The following is a 6,000-nucleotide window of genomic DNA, read 5'->3' as shown; positions in this document are numbered from 1 at the left end:
GAGTACAGAATAAAATTACAATGATTGTTTAACAGTAGTCAGGTTTATCCCCTTGAGACAAGGGATCTGATCACTTTCTCTGAGCCAATGGCTACACACACAGCAGGTGAACAACTGAACAAGTTTTATTTTTTTTATTTTTTTAAAATTTTTATTTATTTATGATAGTCACAGAGAGAGAGAGAGGCAGAGACATAGGCAGAGGGAGAAGCAGGCTCCACGCGCCGGGAGCCCGACGTGGGATTCGATCCCGGGTCTTCAGGATCGCACCCTGGGCCAAAGGCAGGCGCCAAACCGCTGCGCCACCCAGGGATCCCCTGAACAAGTTTTAACAGCAAGAAAGAAGAGGAAAAGAAACTTGAAAGGAAACATCAGGATCTGCGGTAAGTATCCTGCCCTAGGATAGCCCTCCATTTCCATGTAGATGGGAAGCTGAAATTTCCTAATGGTTCTGAATCTCAAAATCAGATGTTCCCACTAAGTGATTAAGAGCTGTACAGAGTCCACAACTCAGGTCTCCACCCACCCCTTCAAGATTGAAGCAATCACTGCACCAGCTGTTGGGACTACTGGCATTTTCAACTTTTATCTGATTCCTCCTTGGGAACTGACTTTAGCTGAAGAAAGAACCCTCCATTCACCAGGTTGCAGTGGGGTGGAAATAAAATACTGACCCAGCTAGGAAAAAAAAGGTGCAGCCCCTTTTGCCTCAGTGTTAAGGTCATCCCAGCTTCACACTTCCCTGTAGCATTGGTTGAGGTGTTTATTATGACAGCATTCTAGTTCAATCTCTCCTTTCACCCAATCCTACTTTCTTCATTCACCACCTTCCACCTCACTCCCAGGCATAAATGCCAAGAATCCTCCCAAATAAATTTCCCCATATACAAATCTTAGAGTCTATTTTGTGGGAAAACCAATCTGCTCAGGAGCAGACCACAGAGAGGACTGAGCCACAGTTGGGATATTCAGGTATGCTCCACTAGTGGAGACTCTGTTCTGACATCTTCTTCAGAGCAGGAATTATATCTGTGGTGAAATACATTTCAATGTCTGTAACTTCTGTTTTTCTTAATTGGTATATGAAGTTCAAATTTAAGATCAAATTTTTTCCTAATCTAGCTGTGGAGATAGATACATTTTGAAAAATAAATAAATAAATGTCTAAAAAAGTACTCCCTTTGTGCTGATATCTTTCATAAAAAGGCATGGCCATCTTTGCATAAATTGCTTTAAAAACAGTGATCAAAATATATTAGATTCATCTGTTCCCATTAGAAAGAAACATCATTACTAAGCAGTGCCTAGGATTTCAGAACTATTTGGAGATATTTCAAAGGATCTCACATAAATAACATCTATAATGTATAAGGAATAGTCTTGGAGATATAAAAAAGAGTAAGAGATATTGCCTTAAGGAGCATATACCCTAGTGGAGTAGAGAAGTGGAAAAATGTAGTGTGAAAAATGCATGAGGGTGAGGGAATTATGAGATGACCTGGCCTATCACCCCATTCAGCCTACAGAATAGGAGAGGCTTACCAGAGGTGAGTCAGAAGTGCACTTAGCAGAAGGTACACGTGCAAAGAGGAAGGGAGTTCCCGGAACTCCCTGGAAAAGAGGAACATATGTATAGGCCCACATATAAAAGCAATTAGGAATCATTCTAAAAACTGAAAGTATTATTATTACCATATTCCCAGTACCCAGAAACAGTGCCTAACAAATGCCGAATCCTCAATCAATACTTGCTAAGTAGATGAATGAATAAATGGAGTAGTTGCACTCAGTCAACACATCGAGTATAAGGAAGGAAAGGGGTAAGAAATGATGTTATAAGGGTACATAGGTATCAGATCATGAAAAGTCTTCCTAATATGTCAACTTAAAGGGTTTAAACTTTATTCTGGAAGATGTGGAAAATTTTAAAATTCAAATATGGTGCTTATGAGCAGAGTTGCTGATAGTCATGCACAAAATAGATTTAGAAGCACAACTGAGGTAGGTAAAGAGACCATCACAGGAATCCAGGCAAGACATAGCAAGGGCTTGAGAAAAGGCAACAAAAACAAAGAAATCATAAAAATCAATAAATCGTGGAGATATTTTCAAAGTACTATGAACAAGACTTGGGTAACATTTTTGATGGGGGTCTTTGGTGAGATACAAACACCATTTGCTTTGAAAGATCTTAGGAATTTTACTGGCCAATTAGCGTCCACTGGACAATGTGAGTTAGTCAGTTGTCCTAATTGATCCTATGTCTGGAAATGAAACTTTCATAGAGTCATTATTTTCCCCAATAGTATCATATATTCTCTGGTTTTCTCTGTTCTAACTCCTTCAAGTTCCATGGTAACCCATGTAAGTAATAAAGGTAAAAGAAAGAAAGATTTCTGATGTCTATATTTTTCAGGGCTCTTGATTTTTCTTGATGCTTCAAAAAGTAGTCCTTGGAGCCAAATTTTAATTATTCTGAAGAAATAACAAGTCAGCTAAATATTACCAAGGGGGGGTGAAGATATATTTTGTACCTTTCCTAATCTATATTCTTCTTCGAGGGAAACTGTAGCTAAACCCAAACTAAGATATTTATGGATCTTAATAAAGTTCCCAAGAATAAGCTGGGATATATATAAAAGCAACAGGAAGGCCAGGCTACCTACTCATGTTATGCCACCTTGAAGAGATGATCACAGTTAGAAAAGGTAACAGGGGAGGGAAAAAGTAAGTTTTGTTCTCTTTCAACTTTACTCCAGTTGTGGACTTTTAATATTAAATCTTTTTATGAGTAATACCAACTCTCTATAGTCAGTCTCAGGAATCTGCAAACTTAATTTTTTGATACTTCTACATAATGCCATTCATCAATAAGTTTGAGATAGTGCAAAAGACAATAATTTCAAGAAAGGCATGATATGAGCTAGAATAAAGTATCACCATTATTTTAGTCACATATTAACCACTTTTCTCACAGATAAGTTCACAGTAAAATGAATGAAGGAAGAATAAAAACTTTTCAACCCTTGTCCCAAAGCTATGTTCTATAATGTCACAGATCTCTCCATGACATCCTTGCTACTCACATCACTGGTTCTAGCCATCCTCCAGTCCAAACACTTTTGTCTATCTCATGACATTGCTGTTCTGCTCACAGAGAGCCATGCTGGGGTGGAACAGAAGCTCCCTGTTAACAAGATGGTCTGGGAAGCAAGTGCCCTATAGTCAAGGATTGGAAACATCCATCTTCTGATTTGTAACAGGAAATTCCCCTCAGTCCTTCAGAACTGAGCCAATACTAAAGCTAACTCCTGTCCTGCAAAAAAATAAAATCTAGAGGAAAGGAAACAAAGGTGATAGAATGAGCAGTAGGGGCCCCTCCAGGCTTCAGTCCATGCTACCCCAGAATAAAACCACTGGCCTTTCCAGAGTGTTCCATGGTGTTCTGGCTCAGCCATGCAAATAGAAAGAAAGCTTTGGCCTTATTGTGAATTTCTAAATGTCACCATCATAACATTATTTACTTAAATGTAGTTATTTTGTTATCTATTTTTTTTAAAGAGGGGGGAAAAAACCCTGTATTTTCCTGGTGTAATAAAAAGGCTCAGAATGGTATATTTAAGCAATTTTAAAACATTTATTATTTACCTACAGACCAAATATGATACATCCGTTTTATTTATTGTGTGTCAATCAACAGTATGGAACTATCATAATGGTATTACAGATAATGATTTTAAATATTATGAAATTAGCGCAAAAAAAAAGTTCCAATAATCCAGTGGTCAGGACTAATTTATAGTCTCTTTGGAGTGCTGTCATCAGACTAATCACCAGTACCTGGGCTACTCCATTCAAGATTTAATTTCCAGAGAGACAGTTTATTGTCCTTGCTTAGTTCAAGTGTCCATATATCCATGTCTTGGCCTTAAAAGAGTAGGGCCCATTCATTGACGTCCCTTTGAAGACCACATGCAATAGAAGGATTATTTTCCATATGAAAATCAAAGTATTTTTACCAAAGCAAGAAGGAAGAGGTGCTGGGTAGGAAACACACACACACACACACACACACACACACACACACACTGTTAAGATATTATTAATTAATCAATAAAATTTAAAGTCCCTTTTCAAAAGAGTCTGTCCTTGAAAAGCAGAGCCTTTGCAACAAGGTTGGTATTAAGACAGTTACATTACTTTGTCAGAAAAGAGGCTAAATAGAACACAACAGAGCCTCAATTCTGCAAAAGACTGGAATCACTATAAGAAAGACTGAGACTGGGGAAAAGCAGGGTGAAGGAGACCCATGGGAGGAAGGTTAAGATGCAGGAAACCCAAGAGTTAGGAAAGAAGTAGCTATGACTCAGAGAGCAAAGCCAGGATGTGGCCACCCTGGGTGTATTAACCAGTAGTCAGCCCCCAGAGGCCTGGCCAACCACTTCTGTCCTCTCATGTTACTCTCTGCCTGTCGACCGAGTCCCACAGTGGGTTTGGGTCTGTTTAGTCATGTCTTTCTTTTGTTAGGATTAGCTCAGTAATTGGGGATCAGTACTTATTGATAGACCCAGATGTGTTTTTTCAAGAAATTTTCAATTTTTCCAAGAAATTCAATTTCTTTGGTTTATGAGAAGTAGAGATTGAAATAAACTAATGGGGAAGGGACTTTGAGTTTTTATGGCTTTGACATTTTCTGAGCAATATGAAGATAATGGAATTCAGGCAAGTTATACTTAGTGCCTCCTGTGTGCAGAGCACTGTGATAAATACTGGAAATACAAAGATGGGCAGCTGTCATCACTGTTCTCAAGATACTTGCTATAGACTGGAATGCCTGTGTTTCCCAAAATTCATGTGTTAAATCCTAATATCCAATGTGATGGTATTTGGAGGTGGGTCTTTGGAGAGATGACTAGCTCATGAGGGTAGAGCCCTTGTACACAGGGTTAGTGCCCTTACAAAAGAGGCTCTGGGAGCTCTCTTGCCCCTTCTATCATGTATAGACACAGAGAAGATGACAGTCTGCAACCAGGAAGTAGGCTTTCACCAGGCATCTAGTCTGCCAGCTCCTTAATCTTAGATTTTTCCAGTCTCCAGAACTGTGAGAAATGACTTTGTTGTTTATAAACCACTCAGCCTCTGGCATTTTTGTATAGCAACCTGAACAGATGACGATGGTACTTATCCTAGAGGATGCCTGAAACTCCACCTGAAACTGCAGATAATACCAAATCCAATATATACTGCTTTTTTTTTCTATATGTGCACACCTGTGAAAAAGTTTAGATTATAAATTAGGCACATGAAGAGATTAACAACAGTAACCAATAACATAATAACATCGAACTATAACGTAATAGAAGTTATGTGAATATGGTCTCTCTCTCAAAATATCTATTGTACTATGCTCGTTTTTGTGTGTGTGTGTGTGTGTGTGTGTGTGTGTGTGTGATAATTTGAGATGATAAAATGCACAGAAAATGTGAGGTGAATGACACAGGCATTGTGATGTAGAGTTAGGCTACTATTATTGACCTTCTGCTGATTTGTCATTAGGAGGATCATCTGCTTTCAAACCCTGGGTGCCCACAAGTAAATAAAAACCTGAGTAGCAAAACAGGGGAGAAGGAGGAATTGCTGTACTCTTAGGACCAGCACTTTGGGAAGGAAGGGGTGAACCAGGGATTTTCATTTTACCTCATAAGTATCTTTCTGTCTTATTAACATCTCACTTTAATAATAATTTATTCTAAATATTTTAAAAGATATAAAAGATACAAAATTATCTCAGGTATGGAGAGAAACAAAATGGGACCATGAAGCTAAATTATACAAATTATGTATTGTGTAATTTGACATACTAATTATACAAAGAGGATCATAAATGTGAAAACAGGGAAAGCCCTTCTCACTTGTGGTGGAGATGTCTAGCCCGAGTCCCTCAGAGAAGGAGGCTTGATAATTACAGCAGGGCTTGGGAAGCCTCTATTTTCACACTTT

This window comes from Vulpes lagopus, chromosome 2, assembly GCF_018345385.1.
Source record: "Vulpes lagopus strain Blue_001 chromosome 2, ASM1834538v1, whole genome shotgun sequence".
Taxonomy (NCBI): domain Eukaryota; kingdom Metazoa; phylum Chordata; class Mammalia; order Carnivora; family Canidae; genus Vulpes; species Vulpes lagopus.
This window is presented reverse-complemented; position numbering follows the sequence as displayed.